Raw genomic sequence first — 21,582 nt, 5'->3', positions numbered from 1 at the left:
TATCCCATTTCTGGTTGAGGGGATATGAGTAATAATATAGTAGAAAATTTCTTAAAAATAGAAATATTGACCCCTAGCATTCAGATGCTGCTCACAAGTTTCAAATGTTATTTACTATCTGCAGCCAAAAGAAAATCTTCAGGTTCCGTTAACTGTAGATTTTATAGGTGTTATCCCATTTCTGGTCGAGGGGATATGAGTAATAAAATAGCAAAACATCTCTTAAAATTAGAACTATTGACCCATAGCACTCAGGTTCTGCTCACAAGTTTGAAATGTGGTTTACTGTCATCAGCCAAGGAGAAATCTTAACATTCCATTAAGCGTAGATTGTATGATGATATTGTGTATACAATGTCATAGGTTGATTATGACCTGTGAACATCTGTATAGATTGATGTATTACCACCTTCCATGGAAGTGTGTATTTGTCTATTTCTAGACTTGCTTAAGCCAAACTGGGGAAAGTGGAAATTGATAGTTTATACTGAAGGGTTCATTGGTCTGTTGAGGGCTCAAACAACTGAATACAGGCAAGCTACTGCTAGCACTGACTCTAAACGCTAGCCATAAACATGTCACCAGATGATTCCCTAATTACTACTGACTAGTTGTCTGTTCAGATATCTTACTGCTCAGAAGATTGTTGATACTTGAATTCCAAGGAGGAACTATCTCTATGAAGGGTGTGAAAACCTCAGTGTAAATTTAAGCAAGGTCATTAGCTCATATTGTTAATGTTGTAGCAGAAAAAAATAATTTTACTTTACTGGAATTATTTGAATTCCCTATGGGAATGAACACAAAAGAAGATTTAATAATATTTTGTGAAATAATTTGTAAATCTGTGAAATTTAGATATGATTGTATATGGCAAGGTTATGTTTTAACTTTTTTAATGTCCGCTTGACTGGAGTGTATGTCCAAAGTTACAGATAACCTATGAGTATCACTAACACTGACCTTTCTCATTGATAATGTTGTAGCAAGCCTATGATGCAGCTTACAAAACAAAAACAAATTCAAGTACGGTAGTTGCAAGAAGCAGTATTTGACAAATTGTTATAATGAGCAACACTGTTTTGTACTGTGTGCTCAATCACAACAACTGCGCAAAATTCTGTTGATAGTCTGACTAGTAGCTCAGATTCCCAAAACTTTTTAGGGGTTCCAGAAGCACATATAGCCCAGTCTAGACAAAAACCTTGTCACTGGAATGAACATATTTTACAGATCAAAACAGTTGTTATATTATAGTTATAAAAATATAATAAAAAGGACAGACTCTTTTGGATATAATTGTTTCAGGGTCTGTAATCGAAAGCATGCAATTAGCTGTGCAGAGTCGTTTCCCTTATACTTGCCAGAATACTATGATTGTTGGTTCAAGTCACAGAATTGTCCAGGTTAAGTTTCTTGGTTTAGCAGCAGAATACTTGTCTTCTTGAGTTTCATCAAAGTGGTAAACGTCTTCAACTTGCATCAGGGGGCACGGGTGGCCCAGTCGTCTTAGGCACCGCAATTTGCTGTGCAGAGTTGCGTCCCTTGGGCACGCGAGAAACCTATGATTGTGGGTTCGAATCCCGGTTCGCCCCGATTATGTTTCTAGGGTTGTCAGCACCATACCCGTGCTCGTGGGTTTCACCGAAGTGGTAAACGTCTGAGACCTGCATCACTTCAGGCTTTCCTCCCACATTAAGCTGACACACCGTGATATAACTGGAATACTGTTAAAAGCGGCGTTAAACCCAACTCACTCACTCACTCGACTTGCATCATCTTCGGCATTCATCTCCATTAATCTGACATGGCATGATATGCCTGAAATACTGTTCCAAGTAATGTGTCACTAAATGAAGCAGATTATTTGTATCTTGTTTGACACCGCACTTGTCAATATTCCAGCTGCATGATTGTGGTCTGTGAATAATCGATCAAACAATCCACGGATTCAAACATGCCACATATGGTTATGATACAGATAAGTAAGATATATGGAAACAGGTGAGCAACAAGTGTAACATATGTTTTACCACCTTTTTTAAAATACCATCCCAGCCATAAAGCTTCAATATTATCATATATATCATTCTGTCAAGAAGTGGCATAACCTTTTTAAAATGTATCAACTGTTGAATTTGCTTTTGTTTGGGGATAGTCAGTTCCATATTACAATCTTGCGTTCAAGGCAAAAGGACAAGAGTTTTTATTTCAGAAGAATTTGACTTCCAGTATATTATTTGCTCACCAAAGGGTCCATGTAAGATGATGGTAGCAATTTTGTATTCTTTCCATCCCCCTGTTGTGTGTCCTTTAACCTCAACTTCTGGGAACAAGCAGCCTGAAACTTTAGAAGGATGCCAAGCACCATGATAGTTTAAAAAATAGTTAAGGCTCTTTTCACAGGTAGCATATCAGGTCAAATGGAATAAATTTTGATATGATGTGTAGCAACAAAGTGATACATTTAAGTACCTACAAATGTTCTCTGAAAGCATAGGTCTTGGATGTGACTTTATACTGTTTTTCTAAAAATATAAACAGGAAGGTGGTAGGCTGGTATTCCTTGATAAGATGTTTGTAAGGTAAACCAGGAGCATGCAGAGCCTTGTATTTGTGCACCAGGACAGCCACGCAGTTCATTCACAGTATAACTATTCCCTTGACAGCTTCTCCCAGTATGACTACACATGATTATGGACACCCGTTAATTATAGTAATACTATAATGGAATGACCTGAGATAGCAAAATGGTACATATGAAATAAGAAATTTCACAATAAGTAGTTTGACTCCTAGTTGAATTTCCTCCTGAATCTGTCGTGATTGTGATTGGCTTAAACATTGTTTTTACTGGTTTCAGGATTAGAACTGATAGAGAAACCGGTTATGGGCCGGAAACGCCACATTTGACGGCAGATAGCCCTGCGAATGCTATCACTGGATTGTCTGGTCCAGACTCGATTATCTACAGACCGCCATCATATAGCTGGGATATTGCTGAGTGCGGCGTTAAACAACAAACAAATAACATAGAAAACGACTACAGTATTGATTCCTTTGATCTTTTTGGATAACTTTATGCTGACCTGTTTAGTTTAATACGTTCAACTTGTTCACGTCCAGAAGAATGGAGGGCGGTCGGGTAGCCTAGTGGTTAAAGCGTTCGCTCGTCACGCCGAAGACCCGGGTTCGATTCCCGACATGGGTACAATGTGTGAAGCCCATTTCTGGTGTCCCCCGCCGTGATATTGCTGGAATATTGCTAAAAGCGGCGTAAAACCATACTCACTCACTCACTCACTCATTCCAGAAGAATGGCTAATCGGAATTATTAGACCCATTTATAAGAAAAAAGGTGATCCTTTGGAACCAAACTCCTATCGCCCAATCACTATTTTGATCTGCCTCGGAAATAGAGATTTGGGGATGGTAAATATCCTGTTTTAGTAATAAACATTATATTAAATGAGCCTTGGTGAGCATAATACACAGTGTTTATACCTAATACAGAATATTTACCATCCCAAAACACACAAACGTGATAATCTCTTTATCATATAATGCCATTCTTCAATTCCGTGCTCAAAAAATCCCTTCCCATCTCTCACAAAGATTATCTAAATGTTGCAAGTTTTCCTGGAATGTGCACATTAATATATACTACGTACGAAGGTAAGTAATGTGTCAGTCGGACAGTGACAATAGTCAATATAGTTCCTATTGGAACCTGTTTCTTATACAGCGGCGTAACTACATATTGTCAAAACAACATGTGCCAACACAAAGTGTTTCTACTTGCCATTCGCGGCAATCCATCGGTGTGTCTGATAGAGTAACTGCTCTTTATCAAAGGGAAGCGGCTCTAACCCTAGTATGTGAGACGTCACGTTTGTTTAGAGTCTGCCTGTTTTGTCATAACGTTACGAAAGTGCAGTCAGATTACACACAAAACGAAACATGGTAACAATTCGGACATATTTCGGCCGAATCCAAGTTTTTATTTGGGGAAAAGATTCTAAGCCGCAGAGGCCTACAAGCACGGATATGGAAACTGATCCCGCTAGGCTAGTGTCCTCGCTAAATTGTTTCGCAATTTATATCTCCAAAGTTGCCAAACCTTGTAAAATGCCTTAGCTACGTGACGATTAGACACTGATTAACAATATATAAGACTATTCTTTTGATAATAAAAGCAATTATCCCAGTAGTTTCTCTAGATTCACGATGGTTAATTATGACTCGATCTCCGAAACCCTGAAAGTAGTCCCTACTTGACCTTGGATATTTGCATCTTTATCCGCATATGACCCTATCGGATACCGTTTTTATCCGTTGGTTTTATCCTGCCGAGAAACCTACCCATTATACGATCTTTACTAGTATTATAAATAAAAGAGTAAACTACTTCTTAGAGGTAAATAAAATATTATTACCAGTCCAAGAAAGGTCCAAGAAAGGGTCCGTAAGCATTTCCGAACAACTGATAACAGCTTTGTTTTTCATGCTTTGTTTTTCAATATCCTTAAAAACAATAAGAAAAAACTTTACCGTGCTTTTATTGATTTTACTACAGCGTTTCTTCAGACTGAAACAGAATATGTATAACAATATTAAGTCATGTGTACTTTGTAATAATAAAGTTACAGTGTTTTCCCCCGAGAAATTCGGGAGTAAGACAAGCGAAAAACTTGTCCCCAGTCCTATTTTAAGTCATTCTTTCTGAATGATCTGGAATGTATTTTGATAGAAAAGGGATGTAAGGGAGGTGATCTGAAATGTTTTAATGACGATTGTTGGATATTATATATGCAGATTTTACTTCTTTTATATGCAGATGATACCGTTATGTTAGGAGAAAAACCTGAAATGGTTAGATTTCGTCCATGATCAGTGTGCAGAATGGAAGCTGTAGATGTCAATATCGTTAAGAAAAAAATTGTTTTGTCTGGGAAAGTCAAAATAAATATACTATCCTTCAAGTATGTAAATAGGGATCTGGAATAAGTATATCTTGCCATAACATTTTATTAAAATAGAACTTTTGTACATGCGATCAAGACCTTGGCAGAGAATGGAGTGAGTGAGTGAGTTTGGTTTAACACCGCTTGTAACAGTATTCCAGTTATATCATGGCGTGTCAGCTTAATGTGAGAGGAATGCGGTGATGCAGGCCTCAGATGTTTACCACTTCGTTGAAACCCACGAGCATGGGTATGGTGCTGACAAACCATGAAACATGATCAGGCCGAACAGGGATTCAAACCCACGATCATAGGTGTATGGAGTGCCCCAGGGCGCCACTCTGCGCAGCGAATCGCGGCGTCTTAGACAAATGGGCCATCCGTGTACCTACAGATTATGGAAGAAGAGCTTCATTTTATTCACTTAAAAAACTCGAAACATAACCTCCTTCTTTTTGGAACATTTGATGTGATCATTACACCAATACCATGATATGCTTCTGAGGTCTGGGGATTTGTGTACGCGGATGTGATTGAAAATTCTCTGTTAAAGTTTCTCCAACTTGCTGCTGGTATAAGATCCTCCACCCCACACATCATGGCACATGGTGGACTCGGAAAGATGCCTTTGATTATTTCAATACAAAAGAGAAAGATAAAATACTGTAAAACATTACACTGAATTTGTCAAAACTATTATGTAACTTTTAAAGGGCAGATCATAACACAAGTTCAAATAGATACCCATGGTTAAACTACGTACATGAATTGCTTAATAACTGTGGTCTTGCGGAAGTATTTAATCCACCACATTGCTTTAATAGCCATTGGATTGCGATTACTGTCGAATGAGTTTTAAAGAATAAGTTTTATCAAAATTAGAGAAGCAATATAAAAACTAGTTAAAAAAGACAGCATAACCAATATCTAAAAGACCTAAATTCACGCAGTTGATACTTACTCTACCCCCAGTCTATAGCATACCCACTTTTAAAATATCTGACCACAAATAATAACCTCCCTATTGAGACAGGCCGCTGGCGTGGTATCTCTAGGAAGGACAGAACGTACATTATGTAATTCCCAAGCAATAGCAGACAAATATCATTTTATTTTTCGATGACAAGCTCTCAAAAAATACAGAAAACTATACATCCCAAATAAAAACTTAATTTGACCTGATATGATATGTTTTCAACGCCTCTTCAATTCACTAAACTTAAAGAAATAAAAAAACTTAGCCAAATTCATAACTATTGTTTTTAAAAAAAAAATTGACCATCTTAATGATACTTGTGCTATATCATTGCTCCGTATTCTCTTGTTCGACCAGTGGTGGTTTTATGGAGAAATAAAAGTTTGAAGTTTGAAGCCACTAGTGCCCCATCCACACCACAGGTTGGCCTTCCTTGTTTGCAATTGTTTTCGGAGCCCGTCCTGTGCTCAGGATTATAAACTTGAGTGACATCCCATGTGAAGCTTGTCTGCGTATTTGCACTAAGATGCTCATTCGAGCATATTATATGGGTACTCGTCCACATTCACCAAGTGCCATGATAGCAGTATTGGTGTACTTATTTAACTTGAGTTGCCTTTTACAAAAGTTTATATGCATAAGTTTCATTAATTTTACAGTGTGCCATGTCCCAAATTTCTGAACCGTAACAGAGTATTGGTTCAATCATAGCATCAAACACTTTAAATACATCAATACACGAAATCTTTCCAAATGTATTTTGATAATGGTATAAGGACATACAAGGCTTGTTTTGCTTGTGCAATGTTTTGTCCTTTATAACACCATTTTTCCGAAGAGCAGAGTCGACCACCTTTACGAAATACCATTATTTTTGTCTTACTCAGGATAATTCTCATGCCAGTACTAACACAAATATGTTCAAGTACATTAATTTTCATTGTAATTGAATGGCAGTGTCAGATACTCCACTTACATCATCTGCAAATAAAAGAGCTGCAACACGGGTTGTCGGGGGGAGACGAAGAAATCATTTCCACCATTTATATCTAACATATTAACTGACTGATTTATAACAATGATAAATATAAGTTGGCCTAATGTGCAAACCTGACACAACAGGAGAGATTAACGTACACTGGTACAACAAAATTTAGACATTTCCCCCTGATACCCATGTTGATTAAACTCTGGAATACAACTTCATGATTGACAAGATCAAATGCTTTTGCTGAATCGATAAATATACAAAACAATTGTCCCTTTTTAGATAAATATGTTTTTATCATAGCCTGTAAGCAGAAAATCTGGTCAGCGGTTGAATAACTTGGCATAAAACCGGCTTCCATTTCAGATAAGGTGTTATTTCTATCACACCACAACTCCAGTCTAATCTTTAATACAACACAGTATATTTTACAAAATGAGTCAAAAAGAGATATTCCTCAATATTTATTTAGCTCTTGGGTATTTCCTGCCTTGTGCAGTGGACAATTAATACTGTTTTCCCACTGTAAACACAGTTTTGTTGGTGTTGGTGTTATACCGTTACTGTTGCTTGCAGTAATTCACCCTGAAGACTGTCAGGTCCAGGGGTCTTATTTTTAACGCTTTTAAACAAGAATATATTTCGTCTTCTGTATGTGGTCTGTTTAGATCATTTACGTTGCTAAAATGCTCTGTCGAATAAAGATCCAAATTAATGGCAATCATAGTTGAATAATCAAATACAATGTCACTGACATACAGAAGACTGTTTAAATCTTTACACCATTATCAACTGATATATTCATGGTGATTGTACGACTGCTTCTCCCTCTTTCAAGTATTTTTAAAAAAAACCTGGAATCTCTTCTTGAATATATTAACACAGTTCTTTGTCGCTCAAAATAAACTTCCTTATTCCTGAATAACAGCTTCTTAAAATCATTGCATTATGACAGTTTGATTTCTCTGTGACTAGCCGAAATTGTGTTTTGTCTTCATGTCACTAGCAAAAGCTGGTTATAATACTCAACAACAAAAGTTCATATGACACCAATATTTTAGTGTATTTTTCAAACAAGTAAAGTTTGGTTTTCAATATTGTAGTACATGTATGGAATCAAGTCACAAAAACGAAAATGCTACAGAAAAGCATGCATTCCATGCAAAAGTTGACTTTCATGCAAGCCCCATGCATTTCACTACCCAAGAATGGGTATAAAAACATGTGCGTTAACGGGATTCCATATGCATTGTTTAGCATCGTGCTGACAACCTCTCAGAAAATCAACAAAATGACTCAATTATTCAACATTACAAAATGCCACGCCTGTCCGAAAATGAGTGTCTGCGAGCCATTGGTATGCTTGAAGCAGGATCGAGTCAACGTGATGTTGCAAGACAATTTAACGTACACAGAAACACCATTTGGTGTTAATGGCAATGTTGGCAACAGACGAATGCAGTCAGAGACCATCCTCAGAGTGGCAGGTCACGCGTAACCAATAATCGACAAGACAACTGGATTCGAACGACATACCTACGAAATCGATTCCAGCCAGCAACAGTGACTGCAAGAAGCATCCCTGGCCTTCGACGAATATCTTCACAAACCGTACGTCGTCACCTCAGATGCGCAGGGATTGTCGCCAGAAGACCCGCCAGACTTCCCATTTTGACAGGAGACCACCGTCAAACACGTCTACAGTGGTGCAGACAGCGTCTACGCTGGACGGCTATGCAGTGGGGACAAGTTCTATTCTCTATTCTAAGCTCGTTTTCACCTCAGGCACAGCGATGGACAGATTCGAGTGTACCGACGTCGAGGTGAATGTTACGTCAATCATTGTGTCATGGAAGAAGATCGGTTCGGGGGCGACAGCGTTATGGTATGGGGTGGGATTACAGCAAGACAGAGGACCCGTTTGATAGTGGTAGAGGGAAATCTCAATGGACAGTGCTACCGCGACGAGATCATCGGCCCTGTTGTTCTACTGTTGAGCACTGAAATTATGAATGCCAGGAAACTAAGAAAAAGGCTTTCAATAAATCCAAGAGACCGTTCCAAATTACCCTTATTAATAAATCTTAGAAACAAAACTAAACAACTTATGACGACAGCAAAAAAAACAAAAAAAACACTGCCAGTCCTTTTGTAATACCTTACATACTGGCAAAATAAATACTAGGAAAATGTTGAACAAATTTAAAGCCTTAAAAGGTAATTAAAAAAACTGTCAAAAACAAACATTAAAGGGGCACTGATCTAACGCAATTCCCCGGACTGGTTGTTGCCTTTGTTGTTGTTTTTTACCCCGTGAGTACCCGGATGATACGTAACGCAACTGAGCGTGACCAGAGACTGGGCTACCGTCTGCAAGGACAGCTAAATAAACTTGGAAGCTGGAGGCAATATTTGTTTTATGCATTTTTGCATAAACACTGATTGGTTAACTGTGATCTATAAAGATTTCGACAAAGGGCGCATGTTAATTAATTTCTTCAGCCTAAACAAACAGACAAAAAGAATGGCGGAGCTCATCGGATGTCGTCATTTGGAAATACCCCAGATGGTTATAGTTTAATACTAAAAAAGTATCCATGCAGTCAAAGCATTTTCGGATTTCGAATTCCCAGCAAAAAAAGTGTAGGTTTCCGTCTTCCGGAAACCTTCCGGAAACCTTCCCATTTTGGATCCGTCCCCGGAAACCTTCCGGAAACCTTCCAAAAAAATGTCAAAATTTGGGGGGTGCATTTTGTTCACGTAAGTGTGAAACACAAAAAAAAATTAACTTGAAAATACCAAGAGATTTGAAGGTTGCTGAAGGTATCTGGAAGGTTTCCGGAAGGTTTCCGGAAGCTATCCGGATGCAAATTTTCTTCATGACTTGCTTCTGGTAAAAAATGTTAGACTGTGCATTACAGGTAGCTGTTGTAATATTCTGGGTTACTTTAATGGTAAATATCCTCCTAAAACATTTTTGGAGAAGACAATTGTTCAATTTCATATATTGTCTTTTTCAGATGTTAATGGTATTTAATGAACAAACATCAGTTCTCGTATAATGATATCCTTAAATTTCATGTCCAGACTTCCAGTTTGTACTGAGAAAAAGAAAAAGTCATTGACAATGTGCTCACTTGGGCCTTTAGTCCTAGTGAGATGATAATAAGACTATTTGTAACGGTACATGTACTTGTTATATCCAAAATACTAACTTCATTGAAATTTGCCTCACCCTAGTTTTATGGTACATGTACTACAGTAAGCTCTTCCTCAGTTACTGTGAATTCTTTTATTAAAAGGGATTGAGAGTTAATTTGACACTGGAGTTGTAACCACTGCTCATATATGTGTATTCAAATAATATAACAACTATGTGCTTAATACTTCACAAATATCTCCAGAAATAGGCATTTTAGTTATAATTGCAGAAATACTTTATGAATGACCCCTTCACTATTGCCTTGATCTTACACTTCAGCCCTTCATGAGTTATCACTTTTGAGTGTGAATTTGACCTTCAATATCAGTGATAAATATTTCAAAAACATTTCAAAGAGCTATCCAGCACATAAACCAAATATGCAGTCCTTTGGTAGAATTCAACATATCATTGTAAATGTAACCAGTATATGTATAAGAGTTACTAAGACTTCTGCAGAAAAGGCAATTTAGGGGAAAATGTAGTATATATAGATCACACACGACCATTTTCCAACTTCGACCCCTGCCCAAAGGAAGAGTTAGACCACAAACAAACTTTTTGTCTGGTTGTGACTTTGACCTTTGACATAACAGATCAATGTGTCATCAGACGTTTTCAGAGCAAAGGAAACATGTGTTATTTATCTTGAAATGCCCAAGCAATGCATGGTTTCATAAGATAAGTGTGGCTATTAAACTGAGGCAAAATCATGAAACATCCCCATTTACACAGCTGGCAAATGAAACATAAGCAACAATCAAATTATCAATTTCTTTTATTCATATGCCTATAGTATATCGCACATTGAACAGTGTTCACATGATGGTTCCTGATGCAGTATGCAATTTCATCCTATTCTTCAATACTCATAACAGAGTGTGATAACTGTTCGCTTGACAGTACCTACGGATTATGTTCACCAGTTCAGAGAACTTACTTTCCCTCAATCCTCCTTTTCTTTCTATATTGCCATGGATGAACAGGAACCAGGATGAGGGTATACCATTTGGACTCTATCTCTGCTGCATTGTGTTAGTAGAATTGTGAACTTTCCATTTGGTGTTTGGGTCCACATTTAAAGACAATAAGTCCCATTTATCATTCCTTTCAAGTGTTTACCATATGGCTCAAGACAAGAATTTCCTGAATGTCCTGGAAGAATTCCACTCCAGCTTGGCATTGGTTGGTCTTCTCACATTAGCCAGACCAGTCTTTGTGAGTGTGTCCCAGTACCATTTGGCATACAACTTCTCGGTCGGCCTTCATTGAAATAACAGGACCCTCGTCATCGCTGTCTGCAAATCACCTCTGATATCTGAAGGGGTGCAGCCTCTGTTTAGGACTCCCTTGTCTGGTCCTTCCAGACTGTCAGCCTGGAGTACTCATCCAGGAATCTCAAGCAGGACTTCAGCTTCTGCAGCATTATGTAAAAAGATTTTAGCAATCAAAAAGAATTGTTGCCACATGTACTTACAGATAGAAGGCAGCAAAATTACTTAAGTTGTCATATGTGAGTCTTGTTATATGCTAAACATTTAAGATAATCACATCTCAAATCTCAACCAGACAAACCAGTGACTAATGTTATGAACTCGGTCCAGACAAACCGATGATAACTATTATGGACAATATCCCACATCACTGTGGTAAGATTACATGCGATCAATGAGCCTACTCAATCACTATCTTATCTATTAATTAGGCTTGGAATGCTGGGAATCTTTTTAAGAGATGTCATTTAGTGATTGTTTCAACTCATCAACATGGAAAAATATATATTTACAATCCTCGTCATATAGCCAAACTATTGCTGGATGCAGTGTTAAATAAATGAGTTGGCTTTAACACTGCTTTGAACAGTATTCCAGATATATCACCGCATGTTAGCTTGATGTGGGAAGAAAGCCCTAAGTGATGCAGGTCTTTGATGAATCCCACGAGCATGTGTATAATGCTGACAAACCTAGCAACATAATCGGGGAGAACCAGGATTTGAACCCATGACTATAGGTTTCTGCTAAGCCCAACAGATGCAACTCTGCACAGAAAATTGTAGTGCCTTAGATAATAGGACATCTGTGCCCACAGCCATAAGGAAAAAACTGAAGACATATTTGCAAAATAACCATATGAACCAAACAGAATAATTTCAAAATATTTACCACTCACTGTTGCTCTTCTATGGTCTTTCTTTGCATTGATGCTGCACAGATGACTGTCTCTTTTATTCATCCGGACATTCTAAAAACATAAGTAGCATTCACATCACAAAAACTACCAAACTGTACATGTTGTACATTTGATTCAAATGAAAAGACCCCGGTTGTGATTCCGACTTAGAACTACCCTAATCAAAATAATTCATATCAAACATTCAGAGATGACATTTATCCCCATATTTAACAAATGTCAAAACAATATTTTGACAACAAAGTCAGGGTCATTCAACACATACATTACATAGGAAATAACTTGTTCGACAATGCAGAGAGATCCTCACCGAGGTGAATATCATTCCATGAATTATTGCCAAATTTTCTTGAAATGCAGATTAATGCAATGCAGTATTTACTTTTATTTCTAGGCTATTTGTTTGGCTTTTCCATGGCACTGTTTTGACAGAGATCTAATCTTGATATGACACTTTGTTCAGAAATGATATAAATAAGAGAATACTTTATTATTCCCGAGAAAATTTGGGTTACATTGTTAAAGCACAGAGAAACAAGTATAAGATTCATGATTTAAGTTAAATACACTCGACCCGTGAAGATTCCGGGGAAGAATAGGTCTTCAGCAACCCATGCTTGCCGTAAAAGGCCATTATGCTTGTCGTAAAAGGCGACTAACGGGATCGGGTGGTCAGGCTCGCTGACTTGGTTGATGCATGTCATTGATCTCAATTCCGTGGCTCGATGCTCATGATATCAATCACTGGGTTGTCTGGTCCAGACTCGATTATTTACAGACCGCCGTCATATAGCCAGAATATTGCTGAGTGCGGCGTTAAACAACAAACCAACCTAAATACACTCATACATACACACACAAACACAACATCCAAACACCAGGGTTAGAAATTGGCACTAGTCATTTTGACATTTTAAAGGTTTTGCTATATGCTATCATTTTAGGACTAGTGGACTGAAAGTGTTAGTTTCTACCGCTGCAAACACTAATCAACTAATGAATTGGGTGGTCAGACTAGGTTGTCATCGTACTCTGACATGTCTGAGGGCATGGATCTTTGCTGATAATAACAATCACTAGATTGCCTGGTCCATGTTCAATTATTTACAGGCTGCCATCACAGAGCTGGACTTTTGTGAGTGTGATGTTTCACATTGCATTGAAATATACCATGATGAATACATGTAGTTTGTATTTATCACAAACAAAAATACTCACTCAATACTTGGTATCCTCCCTGAGGATGTCTGTGAACCTCCCCACAAACCCTGAACATGCTGAAACAGAAAACAACTAACTTGTCTTTATCCTTTCAATGTTTCAGTGTGAATTTGTTAAAGATTGATAAGCTGTCATTATTCATTGTAATCCATATCTCACTTTCAGGTGGCAACACATGATTGGAATTGAATGCCACGTTTTGTTTGACATGCACTTTGCCAGATTTATACCCTTGGTAACTAACCCTCATCATCAAATCCCAGCGTTATGTTGAGAATAAGGACACGACCCTTAAAAGTCCTGCACCTGTAGCTCTTATGCAAGCCCAAATAGAAATACCATGTCACAACAAACACTTGATCATAATAATAACAAAGGGTTTCCGAAAACAACAAAACTAAAAGGCCCTTGTTCCAGTAGTAACATGGAGATCAGGAAAATATCTAAATCAATCCATTCCATAAGATCTCTGTATAGAAATCATGGAACATTATGTCTCGAAGCTACGTACCTGGCATCCGCAAGCTGCTCTTCCTTCCTTCGGCTGTCAATCGAGTTTTCGAAATACTTGACGTCCTCGTTGTGGATGGCTCAGGTGGATTTCGACCGGGATTTCCGTGTTAGAGGTGATTGAGAACAATGTATCGATACACAAGGTAAGCATATCGCAATCAAGCATCACGGTGTACATCGATTACACGAGGTTTGAGTGTTTGTTTACATTTGTGTTCCAAAATGGCGCCCTCGGCCATACAGGGAATTATGGGTAGACTTGCTTGTCCCGGAATAACACGAGTTGGTCACGAATGACGAGCGGTCATTTCTGCAGCAGTTACGGAAAGAGTCGAGGTTGGCCGATTACAGTTCATGCAGGCCATATTGGGAGCCGCGGGGATTTCGACAGTGTGTATTAGAAAGTATATCTATGTGGTGTATGGAATATGCGTTTGCCTACCATGCGAGGCAGTGTGACAAGGGATATCCCAGCGGATGTAATATTCCTACAGCAGAAATGTTTCACAACCTCGATTGCAGGGAGCTGAAGACATGACAGATTCAGACAGAGACCATAATACATAGACTGTTATATGGTCTCTGATTCAGGTAAGGAATATGTTAATAATATTGATCACGTATTAAAGTTATTTATCTTCTGTAAGCCACTTGTTCTGTTTTATATATGTAAGTAAATGTGTGATTTAATTTTGTAGGATAAGCAATCTACCTAACTTATGTTAATCCTTGCTAATGTATATGATGTAGAAATATGTTTGCTTACTTATATTCCTTTATCTAGATACTCTAAAGTGACTCATTTTTTTAGTTCATACCGTACCGACTAAACTTACTTTTGCAGGTGTGAAGAATCAAGAACAAATTAAATGACAGGAGTTTCGCAACAGTGAACATTGTGAAGTGGAAGATAAGACATTTGAAAGGTATGGATATTTTCACTTGAACTTGTTGAAGAATACCGTGATGACAACTTTATCATGTTGGGAATTTTGGCGGTGGGGTAGCCTAGTGGTTGAAGTGCTGAAGACCAAGGTTCGATTCTTGTCATGGGTACAATGTGTGAAGTCTATGTCAGGTGTCCCTTGCTGTGGTATTGCTAAAAACAGCGTAAAACCATACCCACTCATGTGGGTATTCCGGGTTGGAATTGGTCCCCATCAACCTATGCTAGTTGTAAGAGAGGGTAATACTATAAAGGGAAATAGCACCTCGCCTACTATTGCCTGGTGAAAACAGCACCTTGTTATTTTTTTTACCTTGGGTCTGAATATGCCCGAATACATGAAATTAAACTTGCATGGTCACTTATAAACACAAATAACTGAGAAATGTTCAAAAAGGTTTACATTAAAAACTAGCATCTACTCGCCGACTCTGATTTGGAGATGCAACTAAACTTATTGTGAAAATATAATATGCTTTGATTTCTTTGAAGTAAATTAAATGCAATTAAACTTGCAAACACAAATAATTGTTAAATGTTAATCACCTAAAAATAGTTTACATTAGAAATTAGCCTCTGCTCAAATTTACTCATGATTCTGATTGGGGGGTGCAACTAAACTTATCATTGAAAGATCACATGCTTTGAAGTTTTCAGTAGCTTTACTCAGATTAGCTCAATGTCAAGCTGAAACTGAGTCTGGCGAAAATGTCAAGAAACTGGACAACAGGTATACTATATATGTCATATTTATTTTAGTAAGTAGGAAATAAGTAGTAATTTTATAGAAATTTCATTGATATATCTTTCGGCCAGGAATCAACATGTCTTTCCAGATAACAGACAACAATTAGTAGCCCTTTTTGCCAAAACAAGGTGCTGTTTTTGTCCGAGAAATCAGTGACATTTTGCTGAGGTGCCGTTTTAGCCTCACCCATAAGAGATAACCTAATAGATCGGGTGATCAGGCTCGGTGACCTGGTTCATGGCATCTGACAGTGACCACCTAACAGTGTGGATTGATGTTCACAATATCAATCACTGGATTGTCTAGAATGTTGGGCCTACCTTTAGAATACAGTACCTAACTTTTCAAACAGGTCACAGTACCCTGTGATGTAATTCGTAGTATTCTGTTGCCTAACACACTGGCAAAACAATGCCTTGTGATGTCAGGGGTCATTGGATGTGCATATATATGCTCTTTTCAGTGGTCTATCGTCTCCACACGCTATGTTGTTGCATAAGTTTTAATTATTTGTTTACTAAATATTGTTTTAAACATATTTATTTCACAACTTGTGAACTGGATGGGTAAAAAAGCAAAAACTTATTTGAATACCGCTCCAGAATTAGAATACAATATGATATTACAAAAGTACAGTCAAGGAATACAATTACATACATGTTCTTATTATAGAAACTACGTTGTCGGCGCTGTCAGGTCGCATTTTTAGTAGTAATAGTGTACTGCAATATACAGCAAGGAATAGTATTATAAATTTAAGATGCTATGTAAAATCACAAAACCTATTGGATAGCTGAATGTAGTCTTGTACTGATTTAAGAATTTCTAAGTTTATTTTTGACGTCCTTTCAGGATTACCTACCTAATAGAATTGAATTTAGATCATATCCCTTACGTAATAGTACATATTCTGTCTTAAATCATTGTAATTTGGGCATATGAGAAAGAAGTGAAGTGCATCTTCAGTGTGATGGCCACAGCTACATGCAGGATTATCTTATAAATATTGCCTGCGGATGCACATTTCATAACAAGTGCTTGTTTATTTTCTATATGCTTTTATTTCATTTTTTACTTATTACAGTGGTTAAAATGATTATATATATAAATTGAAACTTATAATGTGCAATAAGCGGGTTATAGCTGAAACGACACCTTAGCAAAACGGCACTGACTGGCGAAATACTCGCCGAAAGCGAAAACGGCGATTATTACTTGACGAAAATGACACCTTATTTTTTTTTTTACCTTGGTAACATAAATGAAATTAAACTTGGATTGATAACTTGCAAAGACCAATAATTGTGAAATGTTAAAACAAGTTTACATTAGAAATTAGCCTCTACTCCAACTTATCCTATACCTGACTCAATTTATTGTGATAACATGCTTTGAAGTAAAATATATGGAATTAAACACACATCGTCTCATACAAACACAAATACATGTAGTTGTTAAACGTTGAAACAAGTTTACCTTCGAAATTAGTCCCCTACTCCAATTTACTCACCGACTCTGATTGGCAGACACAGCTCACTTGTTGTGAATGTATTTTTCACTTTAAAGTTTAAAGTACTCAATGTCAAGCTGAAACTGTAACATGGTGCTGTCAGATTACGCAACTTCAAACTGCACTAAAAAACAAAAACTCAGCCCCAGCCACTGGATTAGACAATATAAGCTACAAAATCCTTAATCATGTCCCCATCAAAATTCAAAAATTAATACTTCAACTATATAATCAAGTTTGGACAGCTGGTTACCTCCCCAAAACTTTGAAAAATGCATTAGTGGTGCCAATTCTGAAACCAGGGAAATCCCCAAATGACCCAGATGCTTATCGCCCCATCTCACTCACATCCCATCTATGTAAAATTATGGAATCAATAATTAACAACAGACTAAAGCACAAAATCCAAAACAATAGCCTTATTAAAGAGGACCAGAGCGGCTTTACAGCAAACAGACAGACCCTAGACCATATTTTAAATTTAGAACATGATGTTAAGACAGCTCAAGCACAAAAACAATACACTGTGGCCATTTTTATTGACTTTTCTAAAGCATTTGATATGGTTTGGCAACAAGGCCTAATTCAAAAACTACTAGATAAAGCCATTGATAGAAGAATTTTAAATTTCATTCACTCTTTCTTAAATAAGAGAAACATAACAGTAAAGTCAAACAACACCCTATCAGACCCACACATTCTCAAAAACGGCACCCCCCAGGGAAGCATCATGTCCACCACACTATTTCACTTATGAATGATTGATGACATATTCCCATCTACCCCCAAAAATATTACTACAACAAAATTCGCTGACGATATTTCATTCTGGACGTCATTAACATCCATAAAACAAATCGAAAAAAGAATTAAACCAATCCTCTCGAAACTAGAGCACTGGGCTTCCCAATTGGGGTTCAAAATTAATACCAAAAAAACCATCGGCATTGTTTTCAAAAAAACCTTCATGCCAAATTTAACACCCAAACTTTCACTTTACAAAGAGAATATTAAATTTCAAAAAGAAGCAAAATTCCTAGGAGTCACATTTGATCAACACCTTACATGGGCTCCCCACATCAATAACGTGGTCAACTCCTGCCAAAAAGACATCAACCTAATGAGAGCCATCAGCGGCTCTCACTGGGGAGCTGACAAACAAACACTCATAAATATATACTAAACCCTTATCCAAGCTAAAATAGACTATTCCGCCCCCGGTCTTCCACTCTCTAACAGTTAATCTGGAAAAAAAGCTAAACTCAGTACAGTATAAAGCCCTTAAGATAGCCCTGGGGACCAGAAATGGCACCTCCCTTAACACCCTACAAATCATCACAGGCACTACATCAATTCAACTTAAACGCCATCAATCTATACTCAGTTACTGGGCTCGGGCTTAACAAAACCCCATTTACAAAGAAATACTCCAAAAATACAAAAATACAAAAACTCAAGACCAGCTACCATAAAAAAATTCAAAAACAACACTAACATAGCCCCCTTCATCACACACCTGCAAAACCTCATCAAAACCTATAACCTACAACATATAACTCACTCGCCTCCCAACAACTCATACATCCTCGACCTCCCCCCCTCCCCCCGAAACAGACACATCTCTAACCAAAACACTCAGCAAGCATAACAAACTCACAAACCTAGAAAAAGGAACAATATCACTAAACTACATCCATGACAACTGGCCGGAACATACACACATCTATACAGATGCATCATATAACAGAAATAACAAAAAAACAGGGCTGGGTATCCATACAACACAGCCCACACAAAGCACAAAGAAATACCAATATGCAAATTATACACATACAAACACAGCAGAGCTACTAGCCATTCTCAAAGCATACCACCAAGCTGAAACATCAAACCAAAACAAAATCATCATCATTACTGACTCATTAAACTCAATAAAACAAATCGCAGACAAACACTCCAAATCCAGACCCGACCTAATCAAACAAATAATAAACACCCACTCAAAACTCAAATTAGCAAATAAAACAATAACATGAGTATAGATACCCAGCCACACAGGCATACCAGGCAATGAAATAGCAGACCAAACAGCAAAAACAGCAACAACTGACCAAATACCCACTTTACAATTCCACACAAGCAAAACCGAAACAAAAACAGTAATAAAACACAATATTAGACAACAAAGCTTTAACAATAACATTCAAAAATGTAAGTCACAATGGATTAAAACACTGTTCACCAACCCAATTACCAAATGCAAGAACTACACAAACTCCATTTTAGCAGACAAAATTATAAACAGAATACAAAGCAACCATACTAACTTAAACGAAACACTCTACAAACAAAACAGACATACAAGTCCAAACTGCATACACTGTAACACCACAGAAGACATAAATCACATATTCACCACCTGTAGTAAATATAAACAACAACAGGTAACACTATATAACTCTCTTCCGCCTAAATACAAAAACAATACTACCATGCTATTTAAACCAAACAACCCACCAGCCACCTACCTACAAATAGCCATCTTTCTCAAAGACACTAATTTATCAGCAAGAATTTAGACCTTCCCAAACAAAACCGTTAAGTAATTCTCTCATTCTACAGCAATACTTTAGATTCGGATCGGGATCGGAAATCTCTGCACGGACTGTCTTCTACGACGTCCGGACCTCAAAATCTCAGCGCGGATTGTCCACAGTGACGTCCGCGCCCCCAACTCCTACCGCGATTGTCTACCCGACGTCCGCGCCTCAAACTCTCCCATATCCACTCATAGAAACAATATAGCCGTTCATCCAGCCACTCACCCAATGTCAAGGTTAACAAGCCCACTGCCACACACCCCGACACACAGCCTTACCCCCCCGCGCTAGCCCCCTGTTTATTAACTTAGGTTACTCACTCTTATTCATATCTATTTCCCCCATTTATTTATTACTTATTATTTATTATTAGTATTTATTCATCAGCTTAACTGATTCCTTCTGTCTCTCTACCTATCCTATTTATTTACACACCCATAGACCCAGGTTAACGTAGGACTTTTTACCTCTTCACGGCTCCTTACTGCCTCCTAAACCCCAACCCTTCTTCTCACTACTTTATCCCCCTTCACTTACAGTTTTTTGGGCTAGACGTTTATTATTATTCCCACTATTTATGATTTTATAAAACCGTCTGCCCCGAGTGGGAAATAGCCAGAGGCTGAAGCACTTGTAAAATCTCTTAACTACTGCTACTGCTGTCAGATTACAATTTTTCACAATGGCCTTTCGATGTGTCATTTGAACATGTTGAAAGGTTTTACAAGGGATATTTGTCAGTAATAACTGATGCTATTTCTGCCCTTACATTACAACAAATAAATCAGCCAATATGGAACTATTTTATTGATATGTGGCAACAAACATACATCAGGCTGTACAGTTTACAAATGGGTTAATATCTATGTCATCTTGTTCCTCCTTATGTCTGGGCAGTTGCTCACTACAATTTCGGAACTTCTTTACAGTTACAGACAGAAAATACCAGAACCGTTAACTACTACAAATCAAATACTGTATGGGTTTCACTGAAAGTGTCGCCACAACTGAAAATCTTCAAATACCTGTATTTGGCTATAACTTTGACTATTTTTTCTGTTCCTGCCTATTATCTATTCCTGCCTCAGGTAAGGATGCAGTGATTTATTTAAATGCACACATATATCACAGATAAACTCCTGAAGTCTATGAAAGTTATTTACAAGTTATACACATAAGGACTTAAAGGTGGAGAATGTATTAATGTCAACTTCTTTATTATGATGATCACAACATTTCGGAGTGTGTACTTACTCCTTCATTAGGTGAATATTCACAATTCTGCTCCAAATGCTTAGATCAATGCTCATATTGTCAACCATATTTGCCATTTTTATATCATATTCATGTGTATAATACATTTTATTTCTAATAATGGCGTAAATTTTGGGACACATAAATATAAAGTAACCCAATACTTTCCGTAACGGCCGACAATGCTTGTCTAAAGAGTTGACTAGCGCCATCAGGTGGTGATCAGGCTCGGTGACTTGGTTGATGCATGTCATTGATCCCAATTGTGGGGGTCGATGCTCATGATGTCAATCACTGGACTGTCTGGTCCAGACTCGATTATTTACATATAGCCGGAATATTGCTTGAGTTCGGCATAAAACAACAAACCAAATCATAAGTGCGGGATGAGTGATTTGAAATTAGCAAGTTTTATGTGACCTTCAATCACTACAACCTGATCTGAGTCTTGAAAAGATATGTTTTTG

The 21,582-nt window shown here is 37.6% G+C and overlaps 1 long non-coding RNA gene across 1 annotated transcript; it reads right to left on the bottom strand.

Moving 5' to 3' along the window:
- Positions 1-12,245: 12,245 nt before the first annotated feature.
- LOC125377953 lies at positions 12,246-14,195 on the bottom strand. The gene is made up of 3 exons (XR_007219889.1): positions 14,056-14,195; positions 13,542-13,600; positions 12,246-12,374 (listed from the first exon to the last, which is right to left on the bottom strand). It is a non-coding gene; the product is annotated as an uncharacterized LOC125377953 (long non-coding RNA).
- Between the last annotated feature and the right edge of the window lie 7,387 nt (positions 14,196-21,582).

This window comes from Haliotis rufescens, unplaced genomic scaffold (assembly GCF_023055435.1).
Source record: "Haliotis rufescens isolate VD_foot unplaced genomic scaffold, xgHalRufe1.0.p SCAF_109, whole genome shotgun sequence".
Lineage (NCBI taxonomy): Eukaryota > Metazoa > Mollusca > Gastropoda > Lepetellida > Haliotidae > Haliotis > Haliotis rufescens.
The sequence above is the reverse complement of the archived record's forward strand: the minus strand, read 5'-3'. Positions and strand labels throughout refer to the sequence as shown.